The following is a 20,752-nucleotide window of genomic DNA, read 5'->3' as shown; positions in this document are numbered from 1 at the left end:
CCCAAAGGGGACAAAGATGGACGGATATGTCCCTTTTCCAAGGACTCCTTAACATAATTCCGCATAGCAGTATGCTCTGGCACTGACAGATTGAACAAACGACCTTTAGGGAATTTACTGCCAGGAATCAAATCTATAGCACAATCGCAATCCCTGTGAGGAGGAAGCGAACTGAGCTTAGGCTCCTCAAAAACCTCCCGATAATCAGACAAAAATACCGGAACCTCAGAAGGAGTAGATGAAGCGATAGAAATCGGAGATGCATCATCATGAACCCCCTGACATCCCCAGCTTAACACAGACATTGTTTTCCAGTCCAGGACTGGGTTATGAGTTTGTAACCATGGCAGACCAAGCACTAAGACATCATGTAAATTATACAGTACCAGGAAGCGAATCACCTCCTGATGAACGGGAGTCATACGCATGGTCACTTGTGTCCAGTACTGAGGTTTATTCATAGCCAAAGGTGTAGAGTCAATTCCTTTCAAAGGAATAGGAACTTCCAGAGGTTCCAGACTAAACCCACAGCGATTGGCAAATGACCAATCCATAAGACTCAGGGCAGCGCCTGAATCCACATAGGCATCGACGGAAATGGATGATAATGAACAAATCAGCGTCACAGACAGAATGAACTTAGACTGTAAAGTACCAATGGCAACAGACTTATCAACCTTTTTTGTGCGTTTAGAGCATGCTGATATAACATGAGCTGAATCACCACAATAAAAACACAATCCATTTTTCCGCCTATAATTTTGCCTTTCACTTCTGGACTGAATTCTATCACATTGCATTATCTCAGGTGCCAGTTCAGAAGACACCGCCAAATGGTGCACAGGTTTGCGCTCCCGTAAACGCCGATCAATCTGAATAGCCATAGTCATGGACTCATTCAGACCTGTAGGCGCCGGGAACCCCACCATAACATCTTTAATGGCCTCAGAAAGGCCATCTCTGAATTTTGCAGCCAGAGCGCACTCATTCCACTGAGTAAGCACTGACCATTTCCGAAATTTCTGACAATATGTTTCTGCTTCATCTTGCCCCTGAGAGAGAGCCAATAAAGCTTTTTCAGCCTGAATCTCTAGGTTAGGTTCCTCATAGAGCAAACCCAATGCCAGAAAAAACGCATCCACATTGAGCAGCGCAGGATCCCCTGGTGCCAATGCAAATGCCCAATTCTGAGGGTCACCCCGCAGGAAAGATATAACAATCTTGACCTGCTGAGCAGGGTCTCCAGAGGAGCGAGATTTCAAGGAAAGAAACAACTTGCAATTGTTCCTAAAATTCAGAAAACTAGATCTATCTCCAGAAAAAAACTCTGGGACAGGAATTCTAGGTTCAGACATAGGCGTATGTACAACAAAATCTTGTATATTTTGAACCTTAGCAGCAAGATTATTCAGGCTGGAAGCCAAACTCTGAACGTCCATGAAAAACAGCTGAGGTCAGAGCCATTCAAGGATTAAGAGGAGGAAAAAAGCAGTCAAGCTGCAATTAAGGCTAGGCAGTAAACACTGAGGAGGGAAAAAAAAAAAAAATACTTCCTCAGACTACTTTTCCTCCTACTTCAGCCAAAACGATGACCAATTTTTTCTGGCCGGCTATACTGTCATGATCCCAATGGCAGGGGATCACAAAATGACAAGCACAAAAACAAAACAAGCTCTAGGGTGATGGAACCTGAGCTGACCGCGATCCTGAACCTAAACACACAACTAGCAGTAGCCGGGGAACGTGCCTACGATGATTCCTAGACGTCTCGCGCCAGCCGAAGGATTAACTTCCCCTATAAGAAGAAACACAGACCTCACTTGCCTCCAGAGAAACACCCCACAGAAATAGCAGCCCCCCACATGTAATAACGGTGAAATGAGAGGAAAGCACATACGTAGTTATGAAAATAGAATCAGCAAAAATGAGACCCGCTAAAGCTAGATAGCAGAGGATACAAAAGTGAACTGCGCGGTCAGCGAAAAACCCTTCAAAAAACCATCCTGAAATTGCTTGAACTCATGTGCCAACTCATGGAACATGAGGAGTAATTTCAGCCCACTAGAGCAACCAGCAGCAAGGAATCACATATCTGCAAGCTGGACTAAGACAAAAAGTAAGCAAAACGTGGAACAGGAAAATCAAAACTTAGCTTGTCCTGAAGATAACAGACGCAGGGAGCAGAGGTAAAAAGACACGCTGATTACATTGATAGCCGGCGAGAAAATGACAAAAAAGCCAGGTTAAATAGGAAACACCCATAACCTGATGGAACAGGTGGACACCAGAGACCGCAGAGAACACAAGTCACCCAGTACCATCAGTAACCACCAGAGGGAGCCCAAAAACAGAACTCACAACACCCAGACCACTATATTCCCCTTGCACTCTACACAGCCAGAATCTGACCCTGCTGAAAGTCAGGTTCCCCTTCCCACATATCATACCACCTTACACGGGGACAAAGAGGATGGTGCAGATGAAAGTGCAGGTTCCTTCATCAGGTGAGCGGGCATACTCGTTGGTGACGTCACTGGCACAAGGCCCCTCATAGTGCGCAAAAGTGTCTCTGCCAGTGGGAGGCGCCACCTGCCGTCAAACACACCGCCGTACTATGAGGGGCCCTGTGCCAGTGCCAACGAGTGGGCCCCGCCTGCTTGCTCAGGATCACAGCACTTGCAAAGTTGAAATACTTACCTCTCCCTGCTCCACCGCCATGACGTATTCCGCATTTCCTGGGCCCATGAAATTCTTGAGCCAGCCCTACCCCCCCACAACTTTAGCCAAATGACCCCTAGTTTTCAATGTCTAACTATTATTATAAAGTAAATTAAGATTGACAAGCTTAAGTAATAAGAATTGATGTTTTGGGCATTAAAATCGGCACTGTAGGTGTTTTCCTGTCCTCCACTCACTGCCGACTTTGATTCCCCATTGACTTGCATTGGGTTTCATGTTTCAGTCGGCCCCCGACTTTTTGCAATAATTGGCCGATTTCACCCGACCCGACTTTTGACAAAGTTGGGTTTCGCGAAACCCGACTCGATCCGAGAAAAGTAAAAGTCGCTCAACTATACTGATCACAGATGCAGCCAAGAGGCCCATGATCAGTCTGGATGAACTGCAGAGATCTACAGCTGAGGTGGGATAGTCTGTCCACAGGACAACAATCAGTCGTACACTGCACAAATCTGGCCTTTATGGAAGAGTGGCAAGAAGAAAGCCATTTCTCTAAGACATCCATAAAAAGTGTTGTTTAAAGTTTGCAAAAAGCCACTGGGAGACACACCAAACATGTGGAAGAAGGTGCTCTGGTCAGACAACAATGCCAAACGATATGTTTGGCGTAAAGGCAAACCAGCTCATCACCCTGAACACACCATCCTCACTGTCAAACATGGTGGTGACAGCATTATGGTTTGGGCCTGCTTTTCTTCAGCAGGGACAGGGAAGATGGTTAAAATTGATGGGAAGATGGATGGAGCCAAATACAGGACCATTCTTGAAGAAAACCTGTTGGAGTCTGCAAAAGACCTGAGACTGGGTCGGAGATTTCTCTTCCAACAAGACAATAATCCCAAACATAAAGCAAAATCTACAATGGAATGGTTCACAAATAAACGTATCCAGGTGTTAAAATGGCCAAGTCAAAGTCTAGACCTCAATCCAATCGAGAATCTGTGGAAAGAGCTGAAAACCACTGTTCACAAACGATCTCCATCAAACCTCACTGAGCTCGAGCTGTTTGCCAAGGAAGAATGGGCAAGAATTTCAGTCTCTCGATGTACAAAACTGATAGAGACATACCCCAAGCGACTTGCAGCTGTAATCTCAGCAAAAGGTGGCGCAACAAAGTATTAAGTTAGAGAAGCCGAATAATATTACACGCCCCACTTTTCAGTTTTTTGAACTTCCACAAAAATTAAAAATAACCAATAAATTTTGTTCAACTTCACAATTGTGTTCAACTTGTTGGTTATTCACAAAAAAATTACATTTGTTATCTTTATGTTTGAAGCATGATATGTGGGGAAAGGTTGAAAAGTTCCGGGGGGGCGAATACTTTCACAAGGCACTGTATGTGACTGCAGAGAGGAGCACAGAGGCTTATTATTGTGAGACTGAGAGAGTACACAAGGAGAGGAGATTGGAGAATTGATGTGCCAGATTAATCTTGAAGTTGATCCCTGAGTGTTTAAGATGAGTGCCTTAGCAGAGACAGTTCGTGGTCTGATGCGTGAGTGTGAAGGACGGCCGGTGACACAGTAAATGAGACGAGTAGGCTGCAAGTGTATGCAAAGCAGAGACAGGTCACTGCAGGACATTGGAGGAGACTATAAAAGGGGTTGTGGCCAGCAATGTGAATGTGGACCGATCTGCTGAAAAAGTGACACAGAGACTTTTGCAGCTTGAATATGACGGGACGCAATAACCTCGACCACAAGGTTCTTTCGAACCCCTTTCTAAATAGAAAAGCAATTGTGTCCAGATTCAGCTCCAAATAGAGATAACTTTGGCTGTCTCTTTCGGGCTTTATTTAATTAGAAACCTACTATTATTTCAGAATTTGGTTTCCCAGCAGAATCCTCTGGTATTTTGGTGGGTCAGTCTAAGGCTTCTTTCACACTTGCGTCGTTTGGCCTCTGTCGCAATGTGTCATTTTGGAGAAAAAACACATCCTGCAAAGTTGCCCGCAGGATGCTTTTTTTCTCCATAGACTTGTATTACCGATGCATTGCGACGTATGGACACACGTTCCATATGTTGTGTACTGGATGCGTTGGTATTTGGCGGACCGTCATAGCGAAAAAGCATTCAAGGGAACATTTTTTTCGTACGTCAGGTCCTGCATTTTGAACTGCGCAGGCGCGTCCGGAACTCCACCCCCTCCTCCCTGGGACTTCACAATGGGCAGCGGTCGTGTTGAAACACTGCGTCCGCTGCCCACATTGTGCAAAAAATCACCACTGTCCGTCGGTACGTTGCGCTTTGTGATGGCCCCGTACCGACGGAAGTGTGAAAGAAGCCTTAGCTGGTGTGATACGTCATCTGCTACAGTATAGCCACATAATTAGTCAACTCTGCTGCTTAGTAACGGAAACATGGCTCACAGTCTTTGTTAGAGGTATAATGTACCCCATTGTATTTGCCCCTAGTTTTCCTTGTAATATATTTAAGAAATGGCAGATGCTCAGAATTTTAACAAAAGACAAATCAGGAACCTAAAAGTTCTTGTCATAGTTTCATCTTAAAGGAAAAGTTAACACAGAAAATGCACAAAAAATTCTAAAATAATTTTCTACTTTTTTCCCTTGTGTCTCATATTACAGTTAAAATTGAGAAATATCAGAAGAAAACTTCTCTGTGTTTCCCAGGAGCTCAATGATGTCCTCTTCCTTCTCACTGCTTTGTGTGTGACTGTAAAGGCCTCCATATACATTAGAGTAATGTTGGACAATATTGACAGGTTCAGCCAACACTCTTATACCTTATGTATGGGATCTCTGGCCATCTGATTGTCGTAGAAGATATCTATTTTGGACTGCCGATCACTTTGCTCTCCCTGAGGTAAGCCTCCAGCAGAGTTGCCTTTTGGATGCTTTTTCAAAGAGAACATAATATACACTTCTTTGTATGGGATAAATGACTTAACTGGCAGATGACCAAATGATCAGACAAAGCCTCATTTGGCCGACAGCCATCTAATGTGTACAACCGACTTGGGACAACTGATGCATCAAAAGCTTCCCCCCTGCAATACAGCAGAAGACTGTGAAGTCCTTAGCTTCCATTGCTTAGTTAAACATGAAACCAATAAGCAGAAGAGTAACCTCTTTGTTCTTTGAAGGGTTCCTAAAGGAGAAGAATGCAGTAAAAAAGCTCCTTTTATTAGGACACCAAGTAGTCACACAATATATTGAACTATGAGAGTGGATGGCAAAAGTTTGGGGTTTTTGGCAAGTTTTACCAAACTTACTGTTTCTGGCTTATGCAGGAAATACAGAAAACAAGCAAATATTGAAGGCAACTATGTTTCTTAATCTCATTATTAATCTCTGTTTAATGCTCCGTTTAAAGGGAATGTGTCATCAGAAAATGACCTGCTGTTTAAATGAGGCTTTAATGTAAAATGTACTTTATACTTAAGATATATATATATATTTTTTTTCATTTTTGCATCACAATCTGTATTAAAAAAGTACACACTACCCACTGGAGCCATGCTAGACTTATATGTCCTACTGTTTCAGAAAAATCACATGTACATAAGCAGCACTAGACTTAGGGTACCGTCACACTGAAACGACGCTGCAGCGATACGACAACGATGTCGATCGCTGCAGCGGCGCTGTTTGGTCGCTGGAGAGCTGTCACACAGACAGCTCTCCAGCGACCAACGATCCCGAAGTCCCCTGGTAACCAGGGTAAATATCAGGTTACTAAGCGCAGGGCCGCGCTTAGTAACCCGATGTTTACCCTGGTTACCAGCGTAAACGTAAAAAAAACAAACACTACATACTTACATTCCGTGTCTGTCCTCCGGCGCTCTGCTTTCCTCTGTACTGTCAGCGCCGGTCAGCCGGAAAGCAGAGCAGTGACGTCACCGCTGTGCTTTCTGGCTGGCCGGCGCTGACACAGGACGCAGGAGGAGTGCAGAGAAGCAGAGCGCCGGGGACAGACAGCTGAAGGTAAGTATGTAGTGTTTGTTATTTTTACGTTTACGCTGGTAACCAGGGTAAACATCGGGTTACTAAGCGCGGCCCTGTGCTTAGTAACCCGATGTTTACCCTGGTTACCAGTGAAGACATCGCTGAATCGGCGTCACACACGCCGATTCAGCGATGTCAGCGGGAGATCCAGCGACGAAATAAAGTTTCAGACGATCTGCTACGACGTACGATTCTCAGCGGGGTCCCTGATCGCAGTAGCGTGTCAGACACAGCGAGATCGTAAAAATATCGCTGGAACGTCACGGATCGTGCCGTCCTAGCGATCAAAGTGCCACTGTGTGACGGTACTCTGACTTGGACCTTATCTTTTGTTTTGAAGCAACTAATTATCATGTGAAAATGGGGCATCACCTACTGTGAATGGTGGAAAATGTGCTATCTACTGTGTATAGAGGTGTTACCTTTACTGACTGTAATCATGTACATGTAATCTTGCTTGTGATAATCATGAAATTTCAGAAAAGTTTTCCATAAAGAACAGAAAATCAGTGTAAAAATGGCAAAACTTCAATTTTTTTCAATACAGATTGTGATATAAAAAGTGGACAAAAATATAAAAATACTGTTCATTTAACACAAAAACTGATTTAAGCAATAGTTAATTTTCTGATTATACAATCCCCTAACACAAAATCATGCATGTCACAGTGGCAAATTAAAAACAGTCTTCAGCTAAATGAAATAATAATGAGCACTTTTAATGTAAAGGTTAAAATCGGCCTCAATGAAGCCTTTGTTGTAATCAGGGGTTCGTCCGTAGCCTGGGGGAAACAGACAAATGTCTTTGAACTGGCCAAGTGCAGCCAGCATGAGCCTTTGTGATCTAAATGCTAATATTGATTTTATTATTAAATACTCGTTAAAAATGTAATAATCACAAAAAGGCAAAGTTACACATTTTCACTACATATTGCTGAAGAGAGTGTGTGATTTTCTTTTTTTTTTGTATCATGTAGCAATAAAAATTATGACGATCTGTCTTACTCTCATTGTCTGAAAAAACTAAAGTTTGTAAAGTACATTTTCTCTTGTACAACTCATTTTCAACATTTAAATTTAGGGGATCAAGCAGATTAGTCATTAAATTTCGTAATACCAACTTTACAACGAGAACGACAACGATCCGTGACGTTGCAGCGTCCTGGATAGCGATCTCGTTGTGTTTGACACGCAGCAGCGATCTGGATCCCGCTGTGCCATCGCTGGTCGGAGCTAGAAGTCCAGAACTTTATTTGGTCATCAGGTCGGCATGTATCGTCATGTTTGACAGCAAAAGCAACGATGCCTGCAATGTTTTACATGGAGCGAACAACCAGCGAGAACAATAAGTGAGTCGCCGTTACGTCACTGGATCGCTCCTGCATCGTTCTGGAGTTGCTGTGTTTGACGTCTCTACAGCGACCTAAACAGCGACGCTCCAGCAATCGGCTCGTTGTCTATATCGCTGCAGCGTCGCTGAGTGTGACGGTACCTTTAGTTCTTGGGCTTGTACTAAAAAAAAATTAAATAGTCCTGGATAAATCCTTTAGTTAAGATAAAGTTTAATCTTCACAAGCAGGAGGTAAGGATATTGGCCCAATGGTCATAGTAAGAAAATGAATAAACGCTATGCTTCCTTTCTAGGGAATAAGCAAAAAAGAAAAATAAGAGAGGACATTCTGATATTTTCAATGTGAATCCCCTCTCTTTTATGCATGTCACTGACTCAAGCAAAGTTTCATAAACCAAGGAAGCTGCACTAGGAAAATGGCAAATATTTTACCAGGTCAGCAATGATGGGTAAATTACGCTTTCTAATCTCTTTGTAAAATGTTAATGATTCATATATTTTGTGCCATTCGTATGTCTATTGAAAAAAATACTATTGTCCAAAGCCATTTACAGCTGTAACTAATGTCATGCGGTAAGTTATCAAAAGCAATTTGTTGCAATGGCTGTGAGGTAAGTGCACTCAAGAAGAGGACAAGGCTCCGTGCTTTTCCTGCTCACGGCTTGTTAGTTGACTTTGAAGTAGTTCTCACATCTTTTATCTGCAGTGGTTTCCGCAGACCACAGCGAGGATTTTAAGAGATGAAAGCTGCAATAACTACCTTACACATAATAAAAGATACTATCCAGAAATGTTAAATCTATATTCAGAAGTCATTATAATTTATGGCTGTAAATTCAGTACTTTATATAAAAAGAGAATCAAAGAGTACATCAGTATAACACCCCAGTGTCCGGCCCCGCTGCTTGATTTATGTGCAATCGTAATACATACTTACGGCTAAAATGATGCAATAAAATGATTTTAAGATGAATTTGACGAGGATCAGAGCACATTTAGGCATTCAGCTATAGCTTTTTTTATATTTAGGGTTTTGGATTGAGATAAAAAAAAATGTAACCAATTGGATCATGACAAATTTAAGAACAGATAATGATGCAGCGGTTTATGTCATGTAGCCTATGGTATTTTGAGGTGGGAAACCCAGAGCTCTACAAAAGGTGGTCATAAATAAAGAAAATGCACAGTATTCTTGTTGAGCAGCGTCATTATTAGGTCTCATGCTAATGATATTCTCAGTACAACCATACTTCTAAACTTCCCCTGATATCTTGGAGGCTAATTGAAGATATAGAAAATCTCTTTGAAAGCTGAGCTTCTGCAAGGTTACTTGTGTGTAACATCAGGATTCCTCATCATTAGATGGAACCCAGGCATCTAATCACACTCTAGAAGAATGTAGGGGTGGGACTATTGCGGAATAACTACGGTGAATTAGTATGCACTCCGCTGTCACTGTTCTCCAAGAAGCCCACTTCATAGGTTGGCAAGTATGAGTATAATTATCAAATCCATTCTTTGTGTTGTTAAAAGGCCCAAACCTTTTCACTACAAACCAAGTAGGTACTAGTAGATAGTTTTGACCAAGTGGCTTGTAGTTTGATGAAAGGAGATGTCCAAGATTTGGACAAAAAGCCTTAAAAAAAATGGCCCACCTGGATTATGTACACACTAGACCTCGTTCACATTGTAGCCACAAAGTCTAATTAGGTGATGTGGCCACTTGGTATGACAACAATCTCGATCCTTAGTAGGCGAGAATTTGTAATTAGAGAAATTTTTGAACTCCGTTTTTTTTTCCTGGTGACTTTGTTGCTGTTTTTTACTGCAAATTTATCAACATAATTGTTTAACATATTAAAGTGTAGGTAATCTTTAGCTTGGTGGTAAATTATCTATAACCTGATACCTAAAGGGGTTATCCTGGACTTTTATTATTTTTGAGGATGTGGCTTTGAACTTACCGGCAGGTAGTTGCTAACTATTTGCCTTCTCTTCCCGAAACCATTTTCTGATGGCTCAGAGGGGTCATGGACGACGATTTGTGCAGCTTCCGCTAACATCACATTGACAGAGCTGCATGCTGATGTCATGCTGACTGACAGCTGGGTCCCTACAGCTTAACTGGAAGAGGAAGAGCTGCTGTGTTGGTGAGAGGTGAAATGTGCCGGAAGAGATCATCCCAGGTCAGGACAGGCAGGTAGGTAACAACTACCTGCCTATCAGTTTTTTGTCGCTATACTCAAAAACAAGCCCTCTAAAATAACCCTTTTTTTCCTCTACTATTTTTATAAACTTTTAATTCTTTTATTCTTGGATCCTCAACGCCACTGGTAAAGTTCTGAAATAATTCAATATTCTATAAGGTTCTCTTTCTTCAAATATCTAGGACTGAGGAAATACAAAATACAAAAAAAATTTAAATAGTAAAAGCATTTCCATTTAGTTTTGCACATTTATTTTGAAGAACTTTTTTTTGGCTGACACTAAATATATTCAGAGATCCTATCACTTGATAGAAGCCGTATAATGGGTATCCTGCCAAAATAATTTACAGGAACCACAGGAATGTAGTGCCATTACCCCAGTCTTATATCACCCTACTCTCGAGTCTATTGAATCCAATTAAAGGAAGCAATAATTGGACATCTGCTATAAAAGTGTTAATGATTTTTTTGTGTGTTTGTGGAATAGAAAAATGGGTCATTGCCAGGTCTAGTTTTGATTCAAGGTTACAACATGAGATTGCTTAGGGCTCAATAATTAAAGAGGCCACCTGGAAAAAGACTAAAGTTTAATGTTTAATATGTCTTTTCCGTGGCTGAAAACCTGTATTTGATGTATAATGTCAAGGGCAGAGGTTGATTTCTAATCGGGGTGTAGGATATTACTCCTACCTGGGCCTAGCCATTTAGTAAAAGTCAAGTATCTCGTAGGCAAATTCAGTTTCATCGGTCCAATAAAATCAAGTAAATTGTAGAATATCCTTTATATTAACACATTTTTGTATTTACTCTATTCCCTGCCATTGAATCCAAAACTATATCCCTCCTCTCGTGTTTTAAAGGACATAGACCTCTGTGAGGACTTCTCTGTTGTATGCAGCTCTAGAGTGGAATAGCAATTTCATAGTTTTTATTTTTATGTGTTTTGTGCTGGCACAGAGCTCTTTTTCAAAACAAACTACAGATTACAAAAGTGTCTCAAAGTCTTAGGGTACCGTCACACAGTGCAATTTTGATCGCTACGACGGCACGATTTGTGACGTTACATCGTCGCTTAATTATCGCTCCACTGCGGTCACACTTCACGATGTACGGCGCTGGAGCGATAATTTCATGACGTATTTGCGATGTAGAAGTCGTATGGGACAGTCGTACGGTCGTGTCACACAAGACGATTCAGAGCAAATTTTGCATAATCTGTGCGTGACGTTGTTCACTAGGGGGCGTGTCGAGCTGCTAGCTATGTGCTGATAGGCCACAGGTTCTGTGCACACAATTGGTTGGAAAATTTGTCACCTGAGCGCTATTGTTTCCAAGCCACCTCACCGGTTTCAAAATTTCCTTTCTTCACTTTGTACTTGGACACTTGTTGGACTAAGACATCGGATTCAGTATTTCACAGAATATTCCACGCTTTGCACCGCAGCTTCGAGGTATGTTACACCGCTTGGGCATAGTGGATGGAACGATGTACTGTCGTCATGAGCGCTTCGTTCCGTCGCTGAAGCGATGCGGATGGTACGCTGTTGTGACTGGTTGTGACTGGTGGGCTAGAGCGTGGTAGATGGAACGCTGTTTGGTCGGCATGACCGCTTCGTTCCGCCGCTGAAGCGATGCGGATGGTACGCTGTTGTGACTGGTTGTGACTGGTTGTGTCTGGTGAGCTACAGCGTGGCAGATGGTACAATGTATGGTCACCATGAGCGCTTTGTGTGGCTGCTGTATGGAAGCGGGCGGTACACTGTTCTGGGTTATGGTGGCCTATGGCGTGGCAGATGAAACAAGCGATGCGGATGTTACGCTGTTGTGACTGGTTGTGACTGGTTGTGACTGGTGGGCTAGAGCGTGGTAGATGGAACGCTGTTTGGTCGGCATGACCGCTTTGTTCCGCCGCTGAAGCGATGCGGATGGTACGCTGTTGTGACTGGTTGTGACTGGTTGTGACTGGTGGGCTAGAGCGTGGTAGATGGAACGCTGTTTGGTCGGCATGACCGCTTCGTTCCGCCGCTGAAGCGATGCGGATGGTACGCTGTTGTGACTGGTTGTGACTGGTTGTGACTGGTGGGCTAGAGCGTGGTAGATGGAACGCTGTTTGGTCGGCATGACCGCTTCGTTCCGCCGCTGAAGCGATGCGGATGGTACGCTGTTGTGACTGGTTGTGACTGGTTGTGTCTGGTGAGCTACAGCGTGGCAGATGGTACAATGTATGGTCACCATGAGCGATTTGTGTGGCTGCTGTAGTGAAGCAGGCGGTACACTGTTTTGGGTTATGGTGGCCTATGGCGTGGCAGATGGAACAATGGATGGTAGGCATGAGCTCTTTGTGTGGCTGTTGTTGTTAAGCGTTTGGCACACTGGCAAAAGTATTGTTTAAAGGACTCTTTGTCAACCGTGTAATTTTTTTTTTTTTTTATAATTATTTTTCAGATGTCAAATCGTGTGGAATTCATCAGGGAATTCATCGAAATATACCAGTCTTTTCCCTGCCTCTGGAAAATCAAATCTCCAGAGTATTGTAACAGGGAAAAGAGGCAGGAGGGTTATTTAAAGCTCATTGAGCTTTACAATCGTCATGCACCAGAAGAGCCAGCAAACGAAGCGGTTATTAAAAAGAAAATTCAGGCGCTCCGCACGGTGTGGAGGAAGGAGCTTAACAAGGTTCTTCACACTACAAAGTCCGGGGCTTCCACCGAAGATGTTTATGTGCCAAAGCTTTGGTAATTTGAACATCTGAATTTTCTGAGGGACCAAGAGGTGCCACGGACTTCCACGTGTTTTCGCTTGTTGGCACCTGTGGAACAAATTGTTTCGGAGAACCACGCCGAGCAGGAGTCACAAGGGCAACAAGTAAGTAGCTCTTTGGACGAAAGTTCACCAATGTGTCCTATAATTACATAATTTTTCTCTGCATTTTATGTTTTATACTTCTGATTATCACATCAGTTTGAAGTTATTACAAAAACATGTCCACATAAGTAACCCTGTCGCAGTAAAGTATTATATGGGGAACATAATATGTATGAAATGGCGATATTTCTAAACCATACCATCTAAGCAATATAGAAAATAGTATCGCTTCAAGCTGCCGATGTACTCTTGTTGAGACTATTTAGACTATAAAATATTCATCAGGTTCCCCTAGCAGTCAGAACAGTGTAGTTAAAAGTATTAAATAAATGGGAAGGTTAAAGAATATTACTAAGCTTAAAATATATTACAATCTTTTTTTACCTACTACGAATATATAGTTTGGATGCGGTTATGGTGGTCAAACTTTTTGTTGCCAGGTTCGTAACTTGTTTTTTTTTTTTTTCCCCCAGGATGACAGTGCGCAGGACAGTACACTGGACTGTTCACAGGACTGCACGACAACAGATTTAGTGGAGGCGGCACCTGCCAGGACTCAATCGAGGCAAGGTCCAAGGAAACGGAAAGCCACCTCAGACGTTTCACATGAACTGTTGAGCCTTGCAAAAAAGGTGTTAACAAACAATGTTAGCCCTGCGTTGCAGGGGTTTGGACACTATGTTGTTGACAAACTGGCCAAAATGGACGACAGCCAAAGAACACTAGCGGAGCGTCTAATATTGGAAGCAGTAAACAAGGGTACAGATGGCGATTTGGACAAGCACACTCGTTTGGTCTATTCCCGGCCAATGCAGCGGACAGAGCCCTCATATTACAATGGTTGGTCACAGTGTCAGACACCAATGCGACACAATGTTCCCGTTTCCCACTTCGGCCAGCCACCCCCTAACCACTCCTACACGCCAATACCTTCACATATGGCTTCGCCCGTCAGGCACCAAAGTTATCAGCCGGAAGAATCGTCGTATCACAATTTGTGATTTCCTAACTTCTTTTACATTACTTTTTATTTTATTGTCTTGTTAAAATAATGTTTCAAATAAAAACTATTATTAGAAATTCTATCACGACTGTTTGATTGGTGTGTCTCGATCACAGCACTGTATGAGGGCACAAATTAACGTAACAAATTCATGTACAGTTAACTAATACAAAAAAAATGGAATCATAGTTTAACTAAATATTTTTAATGTAACAACCAAAAATGTATTATTGGCCCGCCTCCAACTGCTGGCACATGTCCCGAAGCTTCTGCAGCTCCTCCATTGCCACATTGTGCTGCTCCTGAATCCGCGCCATAGTGTGGATAAGCCTTTCTATGCCGGCTTCAAGATCCTCCTTGTTCACACTGACGACAGCTGTGGGTCAAAAAACATAACATTAATAACACTGTAGTCTCCCGATGTGTCTTTGCTTCTGTGAAGGAAAAAAGAAAAAAAAACAGTCAGCATATAAGGCAATACTGACTTGGGGGGGGGGGGGGTGTTTGGGTTGGGGGTGAAAGAGTGGGCCTGCCACAAAATCAAAATAACTTTATTGTGGGAACCTACTAGGATGTTGAGGCACGGAGGGCACTTCGGGATCAGAGTCCATGTTGAATGCCTCGTGCTGTCGGCGGCGGCGCTGTCTCTTTGCCTCTGTGAAGGGAAAAAAAAAAAAAAGGTCTGTTAGCATATATGGCAACACTGGCTGCCGGGGGAGGGGGGGGGAAGAGGGAACCTGCAACTGAATCCAAATCACATAATTGTGGGAACCTACTAGGATCTGGAGGAGTTGACCCGGAGGGCACAGATCCAGAAGAGGCTGTGCGGGATGCCTCGTGGCGGCGGTGGTGCTGTGTCTTTGCCTCTGTGAAGGAAAAAAAAAAAAAAAAAAAAAAAGGTCTGTTAGCATATATGGCAACACTGGCTGCCGGGGGAGGGGGGGGGGGGAAGAGGGGACCTGCCACTGAATCCAAATCACATAATTGTGGGAACCTACTAGGATCTGGAGGAGTTGACCCGGAGGGCACAGATCCAGAAGAGGCTGTGCGGGATGCCTCGTGGCGGCGGTGGTGCTGTGTCTTTGCCTCTGTGAAGGAAAAAAATAAATAAATTAAAAAAAAAAGGTCTGTTAGCATATATGGCAACACTGGCTGCCGGGGGAGGGGGGGGGGAAGAGGGGACCTGCAACTGAATCCAAATCACATAATTGTGGGAACCTACTAGGATCTGGAGGAGTTGACCCGGAGGGCACAGATCCAGAAGAGGCTGTGCGGGATGCCTCGTGGCGGCGGTGGTGCTGTGTCTTTGCCTCTGTGAATGAAAAAAAAAAAAAATTTTTAAAAAAAGGTCTGTTAGCATATATGGCAACACTGGCTGCCGGGGGAGGGGGGGGGGGAAGAGGGGACCTGCAACTGAATCCAAATCACATAATTGTGGGAACCTACTAGGATCTGGAGGAGTTGACCCGGAGGGCACAGATCCAGAAGAGGCTGTGCGGGATGCCTCGTGGCGGCGGTGGTGCTGTGTCTTTGCCTCTGTGAAGGAAAAAAAAATAAAAAATTTTTAAAAAAAGGTCTGTTAGCATATATGGCAACACTGGCTGCCGGGGGAGGGGGGGGGGAAGAGGGGACCTGCAACTGAATCCAAATCACATAATTGTGGGAACCTACTAGGATCTGGAGGAGTTGACCCGGAGGGCACAGATCCAGAAGAGGCTGTTCGGGATGCCTCGTGGCGGCGGCGGTGCTGTCTCTTTGCCTCTGTGAAGGAAAAAAAAAAGGTAGGTCTGCAGTTAGCTGTGCCACATAGTACTTTTCACCGTTCATACTGTCCCATAGCTGTGGCACATAGTGGCTCTGCAACGTTCAAACTTTCCCATAGCTGTGCCGCATAGTGGCTCTGCAACGTTCATACTGCCCCATAGCTGTGGCACATAGTGGCTCTGCAACGTTCAAACTGTCCCATAGCTGTGCCACATAGTGGCTCTGCAACGTTCAAGCTGTGGCACATAGTGGCTCTGCAACGTTCAAACTGTCCCATAGCTGTGCCACATAGTGGCTCTGCAACGTTCAAACTGCCCCATAGCTGTGCCACATACTTTTGGGTACCTGCGTACTGACCTCTGCGAATCTCCTTGCGAAGCTCCTGCAGGCGCTCTGGGCTTTTGGACTTGAGATCGCCCCATTTTTTCACAATCTGGGCCTTGCTGCGAGTTATCCCAAACCGCTTCCTGAGGCCCTCAGACACCACACGGACAACTTCATCCAGCCCAGTTGTCTCGTACTGCATCCGATCCATTGCTCCAATAAGGAACTTGAGCTCTGGGATGCCCATAGGAGGATCACGGCGACTGGCAGCCATTATCAAGATGTCAGGGAACCAAAACAAGCTAGCGCAGGCACGCCGGAACGCTGTAACGTCATCACGCCGTCATAGACCACGAGCGTACATTACGTGACGCTCCGGCGTTAAATAACCATCCTTCGAACGGCATTTACTATGTGCGTTCATTCCGTACCGCTCAGCCGTCACAAATGTGACGCTGTCCATAAACGGCAACGCTATTGCGATGCCGATCTGGCGGCAGGACGGCGGAGTACAGCTCCTCCTCTGGGTGTTGCTGTTCAGGGTCATTCCATCTAAAATGGGGTCGAGAATGCGTTCTGCTCCTCTGGGGCAGCCAGAGCTCCTTTTTTTTATTAGACAGATGGATGCCCTGGATTATGAGGGTCTGGAGAGCCGCCCTGCCCACCCACACATCCACAAGCGGGAAGTGCTTGGCCACATAGCCAGAATGATGGAGAGGAGGTTTGGCGTCTGCCGCAGTCAGCTTCAGCTGCGTAAAAAATGGGCTGACCTCCGCTATAAAACGCCACAAATGTTTGCTGAGTTGCGTGCGGAGGCAAGGCGAGGCAAGTACTAGTATGGGGGGATTGGGAGATGCACGCTGTCAGGAGGGGGGGGGTTTGGGAGGGAGGCTTGCGCTCATGGTCGCCAACGTGACCTCAAATGCATTAAAACACATGCCCCGTTTTTGTAAAATTTAGTTATTTTCCAAGCAGAATATGCGTTGTCCGTGAGAAAACTTGTCGGGTTCCCTAATCTCAACCACCATCTTGAAATTATTATGATGTCCATTATTTTTAGTTTCTCAATTTCCCAAAAATATTAACGGAGGAGGTTGGCCTACTGATGAAATAATACGTTTTCCAAAGACAGGAAGACCATTGAACACCAGAGCCCACATACATGTCTGAGTATCGCACCCCTGTAAAGTGTGATCTCTATTTTATGTTTGAGTATATTGTAAGCTTTGATCTGCAGCACTCAACATTTGTGTGTAAACATTGTGATTCTTTACTTTAGGTGTAGAGAGACAGCGGCGGCAAGTGAGACCCACCATTGCCACCAGTACCCCATCTTCAGACACCAGTGGGAGCCCACAGTCCGGGACATCACGTAAGTTCACAATCATTGATTGCATTTTTTTTAACATCACACGGGACATAACAGGGTAGCTTAAATATTTGAAGACATTACAGACGCAATAATGACCCAGCGGCCTACCACGCCTCCACCATCTGTTGCGACCATGCACCCTCGCACCCCTGTGAAGTGTGATATAAATTTTATGTTTCAGTATATTGTTAGCTTTGATCTGCAGCACTCTACATGTGTTTTTAAAGATTGCGTTTGTTAACTTTATATGTAGAGAGACAGCGGCGGCAACAGGTACCTGCCATTGCCAGCAGCACCACAGCATCCACCACCAGCGGGAGCCCACAGTCCATGACGTCACGTAAGTTAACAATCATAGATTACAGTTTTTCAACTGCATACGGGACATAAGAGGGTAGCGGAAATATTTGAATACATTACAGACGCAGTAATGACCCAGCGGCCTACCACGCCACCACCAGACAGCAGACGGCCTCGCACCCCTACACCACCCTCAACACCTCCCTTCCGACACTCCTCTTCCTCCCCTGGGTCGGCGGCATTCTCCCCAGAACATAACATACGTAAGTGACCAAAACAGCGAGCGCTTCCCAACGGCGTGTTCCATAGTTAACCAGATCTGTTATTATTTCCTTTAAGATGCTGCAGCAGTGGCCAGATCGCTGGGGTGGGAAATTAGCAGCTCTGGTTCTGGCAATGAGGAACCGGCGTCCCTTCTCCGTAAGTATCAAGATAATACGAGTGGTTTTCTGCTGGATGTCACAATAGACAACTAAAACTGTAAAATTTAATAAAATTTACATCGCCCTGTGGTGCCAGACCAAATAGAAATTTACAACACACAAAATTTGGTCCTGCCCCAGAGGTCGAGATGTATTTTCAGCGGAATCAACGATGGTTCTCCAACCTCTTCTATCCACAGAACCGCCCACCGTAAGAGAGCTCCTGGCGAGACAATTGCGCCTGGAGCGGACAGCAGCGCTCCTGCAGCAGACAGCAGCGCTCCTCCAGACTCAAGTAGAGCAGCAGGGCGTGACGCTGCGACACCTCTTGGGCCGTGGAAGGAGATAATTTTTTTTGGGGGGGGTTTATGTTATATTTTGTTGTTTAATAATTTAAAACCAAGAAATTGTTACAAAAAAAACCAAAAATCTTCGCAATCTTTCTTTAATGTTTACCAAGCTATAAGGGTTAACAGCACCATTTTATAGGCATCACATTTAAAGTTATTTAGAGAGGTTTATATGACAGCAAAGCAAAAAAAAATATTTTTTTATACGGCGCGATCCTGCCAGGGTACAGCTCCAGAACCATTAAAGTACTGACAGTATTTTTCGCGACAGTCCCTTGCATCGTCTGCCTGTCTGCCAGATCCAAGTGCTTGAAGAGCTGTAAAATTATCAGGTTGTGTACGCCATTCCCCGGGCACAATATCTCTGGTTCTTGCGTCCACTGCATCAATAAACGAAGGAGGAGAATAGGAGCTCGTATCATGACGTCTCAGGAAATTATGGAGCACACAGCATGCCAAAACCACAAAGTCTATAGACGGCAGCTTCAAGTTGATAGCTGTGTGGAACACTCTAAACCGATTTGCCATAATCCCAAAGGCATTTTCAACCACACGACGGGCCCTCGACAACCGGTAATTAAAGATTCTGCGCTCCGGTGTGAGTGTTCTCTGTGCAAATGGCTTCAGCAAATGTGGATGAAGAGGGAAAGCTTCATCAGCGATTAAGACAAAATTTAGGTTTGCTTTTGTGTCTTCATTTAGTGGCAACAGCAGTTCATTGTTCCTCAAGCTTTCCCCAAATGAAGTGTGTTCAAAAACACCACCGTCGGAGACTCGACCATTCATGCCAACATCCACATCGACAAACTCATAGTTCACATTGACAAGGGCCATGAGGATCACACTGAAATATCCTTTGTAGTTGAAAAAAAAGGATCCAGAGTTGGCTGGTTGCGTGATGCGCACATGCTTTCCATCTAATGCACCACCGCAGTTTGGAAACTGCCACAGCTCATCAAAATCGGAAGCAATCCTCTTCCAGTCATCCGCCGTCTTGGGAAACTGCAAGATGAGAAGGAAACATGTACAAATTAGGTCAAATATATTATGCACATACACTCTCATGTGGACATCCTACAGTGATTGAGGCGCAGTATGGATTAGTATAACAAAGTCAACAACCCTGAGTATGCAGGCAGCCATTTTTTCAGATGGCTTCGGTGACTCAGAGGGGGTGCTAAACAATATATCTAAATTATATAATCAATAAAATTACGTTGGGAGCAGCAAATAAAAGAAGGGTGGCGCAGGGTTGGAGCAGCACATATCAGAATGGAGACGCAAAATGGTAGCAGCACATGTCAGACTGGAGGCGCAGGATCACAGCAGCACATGTGTGAATGGGGGCGCAGGATGGGAGCAGCACATGATAAGATGTAGAACATATACCAATAGAAATGCTCGCCATCAGGGCGTAGAACGGGTTCAATAGCTAGTATAATATATCGACATAACACAGCAGCCAAAAAAAATATAGTAGTACCTCCATATAATGCCTTAAGCTCTGCACAATGGCCTCGCATGTCTCCGGAATCACAACGCTCAGGAAAGGTCTGGAAACAGCGGCGGAAAACTGCAAATCCTGAAGAGACCTTCCTGTTGCCAGGAACCGCAGTGTCACCGCCAACCTTTCCTCCACTGGCACGGCTGCACGCATCGGCGTATCACGCCTTTGTGTGAGTGGCGTAACAGCAGACAGTATTATTTTGAAGGATTCCTCGGACATCCGAAGGTAGTTTCGGAAATCATGAGGGTTATTGTCACGTAACTCTCTTATGAGACCCATGTGTGACAATGTGGATCTTTTCTGCAGCCAGCTCCGGGTCCACATGCGACGTTTTCGTTTAGGACGTCTCTCCTCTTGGAGACGTGCTGCCTCAAACACCAGGGCAGCAGCAACAACAGAACTCTCATCGGAAGTGAGCATAGTTCCTAAAAAGAAAACAAACGTACAATAAATACACGTGCTTACAAAACAATGTTCTGACCATTGATCTAATAACTATATATGTTACTACTGGTATTAAATGGGGCAGTCAACCATCTCGATCTGTAAAAGGATTAATTAATTGGGCCACGCTACA

At 44.3% G+C, this 20,752-nt stretch overlaps 2 long non-coding RNA genes across 2 annotated transcripts; one reads left to right on the top strand and one right to left on the bottom strand.

Moving 5' to 3' along the window:
* Window positions 1–14,319: 14,319 nt before the first annotated feature.
* LOC138658076 (uncharacterized) lies at window positions 14,320–15,000 on the bottom strand. Its single transcript, XR_011317322.1, has 3 exons — window positions 14,913–15,000; window positions 14,705–14,791; window positions 14,320–14,512 (listed from the first exon to the last, which is right to left on the bottom strand). It is a non-coding gene; the product is annotated as an uncharacterized lncRNA (long non-coding RNA).
* A 1,832-nt stretch (window positions 15,001–16,832) lies between these two features.
* LOC138658075 (uncharacterized) lies at window positions 16,833–18,123 on the top strand. The gene is made up of 3 exons (XR_011317321.1): window positions 16,833–17,596; window positions 17,850–17,936; window positions 18,019–18,123. It is a non-coding gene; the product is annotated as an uncharacterized lncRNA (long non-coding RNA).
* The last annotated feature ends 2,629 nt before the right edge of the window (window positions 18,124–20,752 follow it).

This window comes from Ranitomeya imitator, chromosome 1, assembly GCF_032444005.1.
Source record: "Ranitomeya imitator isolate aRanImi1 chromosome 1, aRanImi1.pri, whole genome shotgun sequence".
In the NCBI taxonomy this organism is placed as follows: Eukaryota; Metazoa; Chordata; class Amphibia; order Anura; family Dendrobatidae; genus Ranitomeya; species Ranitomeya imitator.
This window is presented reverse-complemented; position numbering and strand designations above follow the sequence as displayed.